Here is an 11,331-nt window from a genome sequence, read left to right on the forward strand (position 1 = left end):
CGTATGCTATTGTATTATTAGCTACTCGTGGATTTGCGGTTTATGGTATATGCATAATATTGTTGTATGATTGTCGAAATGTTAAACCGAGTATGATGTTGTGTAAGTGATGCAAGTAGGTAGATTATATATGTATATGTATAATTATTTTGCTCACTAAGCTTTGCTTACCCTCTCGTTGTTTACCTTTTTATAGGTTCGTGTGTGGATAAGGGTAAGGGCATTACCTTGGATTGAGTTTCCCGCTTTGATGATTAGGAAGCGCTTTTGGTTTATGGCTTGGAGTTTGACCGAGGCTTGGGTAGTTTAACCCCAAACACCATGCTCATTGTGTCGTTTGGCAATTAAACTTTTTGTGGTCGAAACTCTTATTTGTATTTTACACTTAGTGGTATTTTGGGCACGTGTGGGCCCCACTTTGTAAAACTCGCTCAAACCTTAGTTATGTGCTAGTTTTACATATATTAATGTACGGTTAAAAGCGTTTTGGCTAAATGTGTCGGGAAGTCGCTCATCTTTTTCGCATTAAAGGCAACCGGCAACAGCCAGCTTTTGCGCGGCGCGCAAGCTGGGGCGCGCGGCGCGCAAACAGTCTTCCAGCAAAAAAAATTTTTTAGCTAAAATTTAACGAGGTTTAGTCGGTGGTTGGTTTGGGTTGTTACAAGTGGTATCAGAGCATGGTCTAAGGGATTTAGGTGACTTGAGATAGGCGCCTAGACTTAGACTTTTGTGTGTGCATTGTGCGGGACTTGTAGGACTTTGGGTCGGACCGGGACTTGGTTAGTACATAGGTTCATGTGAACTAATCATGTGTTATTTGTTCATGTTGCGTAGCAATCATCAAGCGAGATGGACGTTGTACTAGCAAGATAATGCGACGTGCTCGCGTAGTAATGACTAGCTACCATTACTACGGGTGCAAATCGTGTCAAACAAGCAATGTACGACGATTGTCGAGCAAGATGGGGTAGTGTGGTATATGTATATGTATATACATACGTGTTATGTCTTTTCGTTCCATTGGTTAACCTATTTCATTTCTTAAGAATGAAGTCGGAAGATGAATACGGAACGGAAGGGCCTACTAATGAAAGGAAGAACGAATTAGCGGGAATGGTTGAAGCCGCGATTGGACAACGTGTCTCGAGTTTCGCCAACGGAATTGGCCAAGTGGTCAAAGAGTCAATCGAAGGACGGGTAACCGAAATGGTCCGAGACCAAGTGACGAAGGTCGTAAGGGAAGAGTTTGAGAAGAGGTTTCCTAAACCTCGAGGTAGGGGTGACGAAGATGTACATGCAAGACTAGAGCCACATGGTACTTCGGGTAAAAGGAAAAGAGGTACGCCTGAAGGCGTAGAGTATGTAAAAAAGAAGAACAAGGGAAGTTACACATCTAGATGTTTCAATTGTGGTGTTAGGGGCCACAAGATATGGGAGTGCACGTTGCCGAGAAACGAAAACAGAATGTGCTACCATTTCCATAAAGAGGGACACCGAAGGTCGGAGTGTCCCGAGTTGCTCAATGATCAAGGTAGAAGTGTAAATGAGGCGTCTAGTAGCATGAGGAAGGTAGTAACGGGCTCCGGTGGGTCTAAGTGTTACAATTGTGGGCAACGGGGACATAAGTCTCGCGATTGTCCGTCGGGTAAAACTGTATGTTTTTATTGTTGGAAGGAAGGGCACCAAAGGTCTGAGTGTCCCGATTTAGCTAGTAATCAGACTAGGAGGTTTGGAGGTTGGGTGCTTACGTGTTTTAAGTGTGGAGGACGAGGCCATTTGGCACGGGATTGTACGGGTACACCTTTGAGCACGATCAAGTGCTTTGCTTGCCAGAAGGAGGGACATCGAAAGTCAGAGTGTTCGGAAGCATTTGCCAATCGGGTTAAGAGGTTAGAGCGCGAGTATTCGATGGGTGGTGAAGCACCGAGCGATGTTGTTTCAGGTACCTTCACTTCTCGATGCAAATATGCCTTACTATTATTGATGTTGTGTGCCAATGTATTCGGTTATGAAATTGAGACCTAGATCTCATTACCAAACCTAATAAGTTTTAAGCGAACGTATATTTTAACCGTACCCTTACGGGCGCGGGGCTAGTGATAAGATGACAGCGCACTAGGGTAGCGTTTGAGTCATTGACTCATGTGAATGCGACTTGAGGGGCGAATGCATTAGTGTAAATACGTGGTATTGTTACGGGTAGCATTCCTAACGGAATTACCCTACGTTGGAGTTGGGATCGTCGACCGCAGGGCGTAAGACTTGGTGCAACCAAGCATTCCTTAATGTTTGGGAAATGTTTTCTACTAAGCCATGGAGACGGGCTTTGGTTTTGGATGTTAGGGCGTGTTCGTCTTCGTGTGGAAAATTGATGAGCTATAGCAATGGGATTATTGCAAGTGCAAGGTTGTGTATATCGTGGTAAACTCTACGTTTAAAGAGTTTAAGGTTAGGTTAAATTCCTTCGTATGCTCGGGGTTGGAGCAAGGTTTTGGTGACGTGCGTATTAAGAGATGCAAGACGGGTGAACCTCGTCTCTCTTATAGGAATTACGATAATGCGATTTGGCGAATTAGTTGTTAGGTTAGTGGTCACTCTTTCTGCGAACGCGAATATGTGTTTATCGTCGGGATTTATTGTTAAGGATGAATTCGCGAGAATTCGAGAACTATGACCAATGAGGACATCGATGGTGTATGTGGATAAGTGGACCTCCCACGGGATGCTATTATTCCACGATGTGGTTACGGAACAGAGTCCTAAGTGGGGGAGTTATACTCTCGCACGAAGGTGCTCTATTGTAATGTTATTTTGGATGACGTTCGTATGGATACGAAGCTAGTGTTGAGACCTACATTGGTCGACGGTGGCAAAAGTACAATTTGGAATAAATTGTGCTTATGGTTTTGGGTTCAAGTTACCACCAAGGTGGTAATGTGGAAAATTTCCTTGGGAGATAATTGATGTATTCGACGAGTAAGGTAAGGTCCCTCGGTTAAGGGATGTGCGTACCGGATTCTCTTCTAGGGGATTATTGTTGCGCCTATGCGCAATATGGGTTGTTTTTGGCTCGATTGTGTTAGCCGTTTGGTTACCTTGGAAATGGCATAATGGGACTTTGAGAAAGGGCACGATGCCTCATTATCGTATACTTTGAGTGATAGTTACACAATAGCCATTATTGTGTATTACGAGATGGTTACATGTAAGTATTTATTTGGGGTTATCTCTAGGTTGACCGCGTTTGACTAGTAATAGGTGATGAGTGATATCCGGGAGGATTAGCTCTTCGTTAACCACTCTTGGTTGTGGTTGGTGGTGAGCGGTTTTCGGAAAGAACCGTTACTCGTAGGTTTATGATGTTAATTGCCCGTGTAAATTGTGCACTTAGCCGTTTTGTGCACATGGTGGTGAGTAATAGTCGTTTTCGACATCAACGGTTTTTGGTCGCTTGCTTACGATCTTACGATAGCTGTGTACTAGTCGTGGTTGCGCGCTACTAAGAATGTTGAGTAATAAGTGTTATCCGTAAGGATTTTCTTTTGTCCGGTCTTCATCGTTTGGGTCGTTGACCTTGGGTTGAGAATTTTGGTTGTTTTTAGCATTGTACTAGGTAAGAGTACGCTAAGGGGTACGTGACGGTTGAGTTCGGTTGTTTTTGGCATTGGTATCTCGGTACGAGGTCGGTTGAGTTTTTCCTGAAGAAAGGGATTTTGACAAATCGCGAGTGACGAATCAATTTGGTGATGACTCTTAGGGGAGGATTGCATAGAAGAGTGGAAAGGGTACGTGGCGTTCTCGCGTATCCTGAGTTCTCGTTATAGACTTCGGGTGTGGTGTGTATTGCACGTTACGGAATGCGTGCAAATGTGCAATTAGTTCTTGGGTCAATCTTTGGGTTAATGCGTGTTGTGATGGAAATCGGATCGTAACGTTTGTTGAGTACCATAGAGCGTGGTTCCGGGCGGTTAAGTGACGTGGATCACGGGGACGTGATCGATTCTAAGTGGGGGAGAGTTGTAAGACCCGTGTATTCCTTGTATATATGTAAATATACATGATTCGGAAGTTGGGGTTTTGTTTTACAATTTAAAAAGGGGAAACTGTTACTGTCCAGGTACCTGCGCGCCGCGCAGATGAGGCGCGCGCCGCGCATAATCGAGCTGCCAGATTCCTTGTTCTATTTAATTTAAAGCGAGGGCAAATTGGTAAATTCACCTATAACCCGAATTTATTACCTAGATCAGTTGGTTGGGAACTCATTTACTCCCACTACACCAACCTTATCTTCTCCCATTCACTCTAGAGAGAGAGAGTTGATTGTTGAGAGAGGAAGCTCATTTTGAAGGAGAAGGAGTTCGTTTCGGGTTTAATCGCAAGCTTTAAAGTTGTTCATCTCGTCATTTGCTACATTTTGATAGTTGTGGTATGCCTTAACTTCCATTTCTTGTTTTGATTTTGTGTATGGGTTAGGGTTTGTGTTGAAGATGAACACTAAGACCCATTTCTAGGTAAATTGGGTGTTTTGGGTAAATTGGGTCATGTAGACTCAATAATGGGTTAGCTAGGGTTTTAAAAGTGTTAATTGATGTTAAGAAACCCTAATTGGCTAATAATTGGTTAGAACACTTGCTTGATGTATAAATGGGTGCTATTTGGGTATAGATGACCCAAAATGAGTGTATTGACTTTTATTAGGTCAAATGGGTCAAAATGGACCAATGTTGGTTAATGTTAGTGTTTTGTGTTGGAACCTAGTGATTAAATGTGTATGAAGACCTTAAATGTTAAGAGTTAGGGTTTTTGGTGAAGTTGACCCAATTTTAGGGTTAAGTATTAAAATGGGTCAAGATGGGTAATGTTGACCTAGTTTGGGTTAAATTGGTAAAATATGACCCAAAGGGTGTTAACCTAGGGTTTATTCATGTGTTTGAGGTTTTGTAAGTGTTGAATCGAGTTGCTAGTCATTAGCACTCTTATAAATGATGAAAAACTTGAAAATGGGTCAAATGAGTCAAGGTTGACCTAATGGGGTGAAATGGGCATGAAATACCCTAAGTTTATGCTAGTTGAAGTTAATAGACTTTAATTCACTAGCTTTATTGATGTTAGTTGAGTCTTGGCCATTTATGGGCGGTTTTGGTATAGTCGAGCTATTTAATGCATATTGGGTCATTAAATGCTCAAGTGTAAGTATTGTGGTTAATTCCACTAGTTGCGTAATTGAATGTGTACTTATGTATTAGGTACGATTGCTTTGAAGATCGGAAGTGCATAATCATCATCTTGGCGCTAAGGTGAGTGGAATAATTATGCGTGTACGTATATAATGTATTTATTTGTGTGTACGAATGTGGAATTGTCGCGGTGTTTAAGACACCACATTCTAGGTAACGAGTAGTATTGTCGCGGTGTTTAAGACACTACTCATTGTATGTTTGACGAGTGGTATTGTCGCGGTGTTTAAGACACTACTCATTGTTTAATTGACATGTGGTATTGTCGCGGTGTTTAAGACACCACATTGTCATGGGAGTGGAATTGTCGCGGTGTTTAAGACACCACATTGTCATGGGAGTGGAATTGTCGCGGTGTTTAAGACACCACTCATTGTATTGAATGAAGTGTGGATTCGTCGCGGTGTTTAAGACGCCACATTGTCGTAAGGGTGAGTTAGTCGCGGTGTTCAAGACATCACCTGGGGGATTAGTGATTACGCGGTGTGTAAGTAACACTAGTGGATGTTATGAACTCCAACGGTCTTGTAAGTACCGTTTCCCATGTTCGAATTGGTTAACCAAGGTTGCGTGAATTATGTATTGAATGTATTTAATTATGAATCGTATGCTATTGTATTATTAGCTACTCGTGGATTTGCGGTTTATGGTATATGCATAATATTGTTGTATGATTGTCGAAATGTTAAACCGAGTATGATGTTGTGTAAGTGATGCAAGTAGGTAGATTATATATGTATATGTATAATTATTTTGCTCACTAAGCTTTGCTTACCCTCTCGTTGTTTACCTTTTTATAGGTTCGTGTGTGGATAAGGGTAAGGGCATTACCTTGGATTGAGTTTCCCGCTTTGATGATTAGGAAGCGCTTTTGGTTTATGGCTTGGAGTTTGACCGAGGCTTGGGTAGTTTAACCCCAAACACCATGCTCATTGTGTCGTTTGGCAATTAAACTTTTTGTGGTCGAAACTCTTATTTGTATTTTACACTTAGTGGTATTTTGGGCACGTGTGGGCCCCACTTTGTAAAACTCGCTCAAACCTTAGTTATGTGCTAGTTTTACATATATTAATGTACGGTTAAAAGCGTTTTGGCTAAATGTGTCGGGAAGTCGCTCATCTTTTTCGCATTAAAGGCAACCGGCAACAGCCAGCTTTTGCGCGGCGCGCAAACAGTCTTCCAGCAAAATTTTTTTTTTAGCTAAAATTTAACGAGGTTTAGTCGGTGGTTGGTTTGGGTTGTTACATAAAGGCCGAGCAATATTAGGAGGAAAGACACCTACTTGCCTGCTGCGAGGGTCTTCCGTAGGCCAGAAAATTTCTGTTTTTTCAACGTTGAGATGCAGCCCAAAACGAGGGCCATCCTCCATAATCAAATGCAAAACCTTCCCCACCACCAAAGTGTCCCCAATAATAGTACCATCATCCAAATACCACGCCTGAAGACAAACCTCAAAATTATCTCTGATTTTAGAAACCAAGGGTTGTAGGACCAAAGCAAAAAGCAGCGGACCAAGGGGATCACCCTGTTGCACCCCCTGAGAATATGATTATGCAAACCGAATACCCCGCCACATTGCGCGGGCCGACCTGGATCTCGTTGTTATTATTATTATTATTATTATTATTATTATTATTATTATATACTATTTAGTATTTACCTCGTTAAACCGGGTTGTTTTGCCAAAAACAATTCCCAAACGACAATAGTGCAAACAACCTGAATTTTCATTTCCTAACCCCTATCCGGGGTCTAATTTGTAAATTTTCACAGGTTTTAATGTTCACTTTGTAAATAATACAGGGGTATAATTAATATATAAATTAATTTTTAATTTTAAACAAAATACAAACTCCACTAACAAATTCAACGGGCCGTATCTTCCTACTCAACGTGAGTTATTTTCCACCACCATCACCATTAAAGGCAAAATAATTTTACGAACAAACCGAGACGAACTATGTTCAAAACGGAAATTTTTTAAAAATCACTAACCACCACAACATCAAAATCAGAGCTTAACACATGCACCATTTTTTCTCCTGTACAAACACAACGCTACGTTAAATATGATTATGCAAACCGAATACCCCGCCGCATTGCGCGGGCTGACCTGGATCTCGTTGTTGTTATTATTATTATTATTATTATTATTATTATTATTATTATTATTATTATTATTATTATTATTATTATTATTATTATTATTATTATTATTTATTACTCCGTATTCATTACAGTATTATGTGAATTAAAATAAAACAGAAACGATACCGCGTTGTTTTACACTGAGGGCCTGTTTACTTCTTTTCTTATTAAGTCCTGTATGGATATAGATGTTGGTATGGATATGGAATGACTATATTGAAAAATTAGTGAGAAAATAATGTTGTTTACTTTTTGTGCTGAATAAATATACTGAATGATTAAAATGACTATTTCACCCCTAACTATATAACTATTTATTTTTCATTCGATAAGTGGCCAGATCATACATCACCTAACTATATATATAATATAATTAATTATTATTTACGATCCAATTCTAAATTACTCCGTATTTTGTTCCATCTGAACATTTCTGAATTGAAGTACGGGAAACAAGCAAATAATAAAACTCCAATCTGTATCCGACGTCTTCCTCCCAACATGAAATTAACATGAGGGACACTTGAAATTAACAAATGAAATTAACATCTGATATTTAATATGAAATAAAACCCCAATCTATATCCCACTTCTTCCTCCCAACATGAAGATGAAGCCATTTCGCTATTCTGGTAGCTACAACCGTCAACGACGGTGAATTGATAAATCGGTGAATCGGAAGATAGACGGTGATTAGGGGTGAGTAGTATTTTCGATGGTGAATCGGTAGATAGAGACGCCGCCGGTAAGTTTTTGTGTTCGAGAAGTTTTTGTGTGTGATTAATTTCTGTTTCTAGGTGATGAATCGGTAGTTGTAATAATTAGATACTGCAAATGATTTAAGATTTTTGGATATCACAAGAAAAGATTAGAGGGTAATATGGAGAATAAGAAGGCCATATGGGGAGGACAGTGCTTTTGTTGGTGTCCCATAAAGCTCTTCATCTTGTTAAGCAAAATCAAAAAGTTGTAAGTAAACAACCAAAGATGCTGACCGAATAAGCTATGTGGACCATTAAGTCCATTAATCCAAAAGTAAACAGGCCCTTAGTTTTGACCGTTAACATGACTAGCGTTTAAGTAACGGCATCTATACCTATATAAATACGCGGCATTCATTCCCTCACTCTGTATCTTCAATTTCCGTTCTCTGAAAATTAGGGTTTTTGGGTGGTGAATTGAATTCTTCCGATCTAGGTTTTTTGGGAGTCATTGAGCGAATGCTGTTCTTATTTACGGTTATCTTTAATGATAATGTCAACTGCGGAATTAAGAAGACGCCTTGAATTTGGTACGATTTTTCAATTTCATGCTCTGCTAATCTTGATAAAATAATCTTAGATTTCCATATCTCTGTTTTGTTTTATTGATTGAATCCTTCGAAATTAGGGTTTTCTGGAAAAATTATTTTAATTTTTCAAAGTTAGGGCTTTCAGGAAAAATAATTCTAATCCTTCGAAGTTAAGTTTTTTCTGGAATAATTGATTGAATATATGTATATAATAAGAAAGTATGATTAGATTTATGTTGATAAATGCATCTTTGTAGCCATTAGGGAAAACTTTATCAAATAAATGTTGGTTAATTTCAATCTTGCCGTGCCCTGTCAGACTGCAGTGCTTGAATCCATTTGTTGTTTACAAGAACATTATTGATACGGCTCTTTCAGTACTTAAATATCTTTGTAGTACATGATACTTTTTCTGGTTCTAATATAGTGCTATTTGTTGGTTAATCAGGCTTTAAATTTTTTATTCGTTTAATATTGAGTGAACTTCCAAATATTTACCTTCTTTATTCGATGTGTACCAAATGCATGAGTAGTGAGCTTCTGTGTTATTGTAAGTTACTGTTTTGTGGTTGGTGCATGCATTCACAAACCTTATGGATCACGTTGAGCCTCTGTGGGTGGGTGGGTGGGCTGTTGGCTTGTCAATTTAAGAGGTTCATTGGGTGGGTCATTCATTTCTGAACTTGGGATTCGACTCGGAATCTGTCTTGAGGCTCTACCTGTTATTGATATAAATTTTAGTGTTTGGACAACGCTTTCGTAAATGTATTAAATTTGTTGGTCTAACTGATTATATTATCTTTTAATGTTACTTTTTACCTGTATGTTACAGCTATGGGGTGGTATGATTCTCAGTTGGCGAGATGATTATTCTTTAAATGCAAGTTACAAAATATCAGAAGGCTATCTATCTGTTCCAGGTTGGTTCAAATGCTCTGTGGGTGTTAAGTGTGATATCATTGCTTTATGTACAGAATGGTCTTGCTTAACGGACATAAGTTCATTTTGTTAATATTGTGCTTATTGTTATGTAAATTATACCGTAGCTTATCATTTACTAGAGATGAAACAATAGGTGTTTGATAGAGGTGGCAAAATGGGTGGGTTATTTAATGTGCTAAAAATAGAGTGACTTATATACCGGGCAGACCTCCTTGTTTGCGCTTAATATCACTTGAGACTAAATTTCTAAAAAGTTAAAGAAGTTAGTTTAAAAAGGCATCACCGACATCTTAGTTTAAAGCGTAAACCTCTAAACTTAAAAGTAAATGATAAAGCATTTGAAATAATATTCGACTTATCAATCTCTTAGTGTTGTAACATGATATTCTACCTGCCCTTTTTGTCACGTTATATTGCTTTTTTTGGACAACACTTCTGAGTTACACGTAAAACCCCCAACAGTGTGACCAGGTGCCAGTTGAACTAACCTGCTGAAGCAGTTTCTCATACGAGACATTCAGGTCATCATATTAAGTTTATTTTTTATATCTAGATGTGGTCATCATACTACATTTACATTCGGAGTACGTTTATCTTAATCAATGCATCTCAATCTGATTACATTTGGGTATTATGTATTGGTTTATCAAGATATACAACTTTGATGTTTGTTATTTCTTGGACATATGAGTCTTGTTCAGGGTGTTCTGTGGTCTGTTAAGGGCTGGCATTTATCCCACTACCTAGGCGTTTTCAATAGTTTGAAGTTTGGCTTCAAGCAGCGCTTCAGGTACTTTGCTTCTCTTTCTTTTTCCCAAAATTATTATTATTATTATTTTTTTAACAGCAAACTGAATTTTGATATATTTTAAAGAAATCCATGTTAGGTGATTATAAGTTGATTGGAAACTTTAGATTATGATGGTCTACCTCCATGTCCAAAATTTCATATTTGTTTATAAGCATCCACAAGTGTTAAGTAATCTGCTAAAATGCCTAACCAAGAATCAATATGATAGCAGATTAAACTTTTCATTTTTTTAATCTTCTCCCTTGAAGCTTAAATAAGCTCTTTTTACGAATCAACCAAATCCCAAAAGGGACTTTTTTTTTACAAGTCACGATATGAACTGATATTGAACCCTCAATTCCAAACAGAATTCGGCAAACTAACATCGTAACCCACAAAGAAGAGATCGTTTTACTCATAATGTCTCCAACAAACAAACCGTCAATTCTACACAGATTTTCCAAACCAACATCAAATCCAACAAGGTAACTTTCTACATCGTATAAACCAACATCAAAAAGTCAATTCTATTCTAAACCGGCAGTGAAACCCATAAGACCCCCATTACATTATATATATATATGTGCAAACCAACAACGAAACCCACAACATTTACAACAAGAGAGCCTTGTTTGGTCATGGTGATGTCCTAACTTGGTCATGCGACATGTTCTCCATTTTGGTCATGTGAAATGTCCTCCATCTTGGTCATGTGAAATGTCCTCCATATCGCACAGGAGCCATGTCCCTCATCTCGGACATGGGTCATGTCCTTCATCTCGGACATGAGTCATGTCCTCCATCTCGAGCATGGTCCATGTCCTCCTTCTTGGGCATGGGCCACGTCCTCCATCTCGGACATGGCCCACGTAAACCATCTCAGACATGTGCGATGTCTTTCATCTTGGCTCTATCTAGGACAT

General features: G+C 39.1%; 1 long non-coding RNA gene across 1 annotated transcript in view; it reads left to right on the plus strand.

The window, feature by feature from the left end:
• The window catches only part of LOC139892422 (uncharacterized), a 35,820-nt gene extending 26,210 nt beyond the window's left edge, over positions 1-9,610 (plus strand). Inside the window, exon 3 of the long non-coding RNA XR_011774063.1 lies at positions 9,509-9,610. This is a non-coding gene — a long non-coding RNA (uncharacterized lncRNA). The remainder of the gene's footprint in view (positions 1-9,508) is intronic.
• The last annotated feature ends 1,721 nt before the right edge of the window (positions 9,611-11,331 follow it).

The sequence above is a fragment of the Rutidosis leptorrhynchoides genome, chromosome 2 (assembly GCF_046630445.1).
Source record: "Rutidosis leptorrhynchoides isolate AG116_Rl617_1_P2 chromosome 2, CSIRO_AGI_Rlap_v1, whole genome shotgun sequence".
NCBI classification, from domain to species: domain Eukaryota; kingdom Viridiplantae; phylum Streptophyta; class Magnoliopsida; order Asterales; family Asteraceae; genus Rutidosis; species Rutidosis leptorrhynchoides.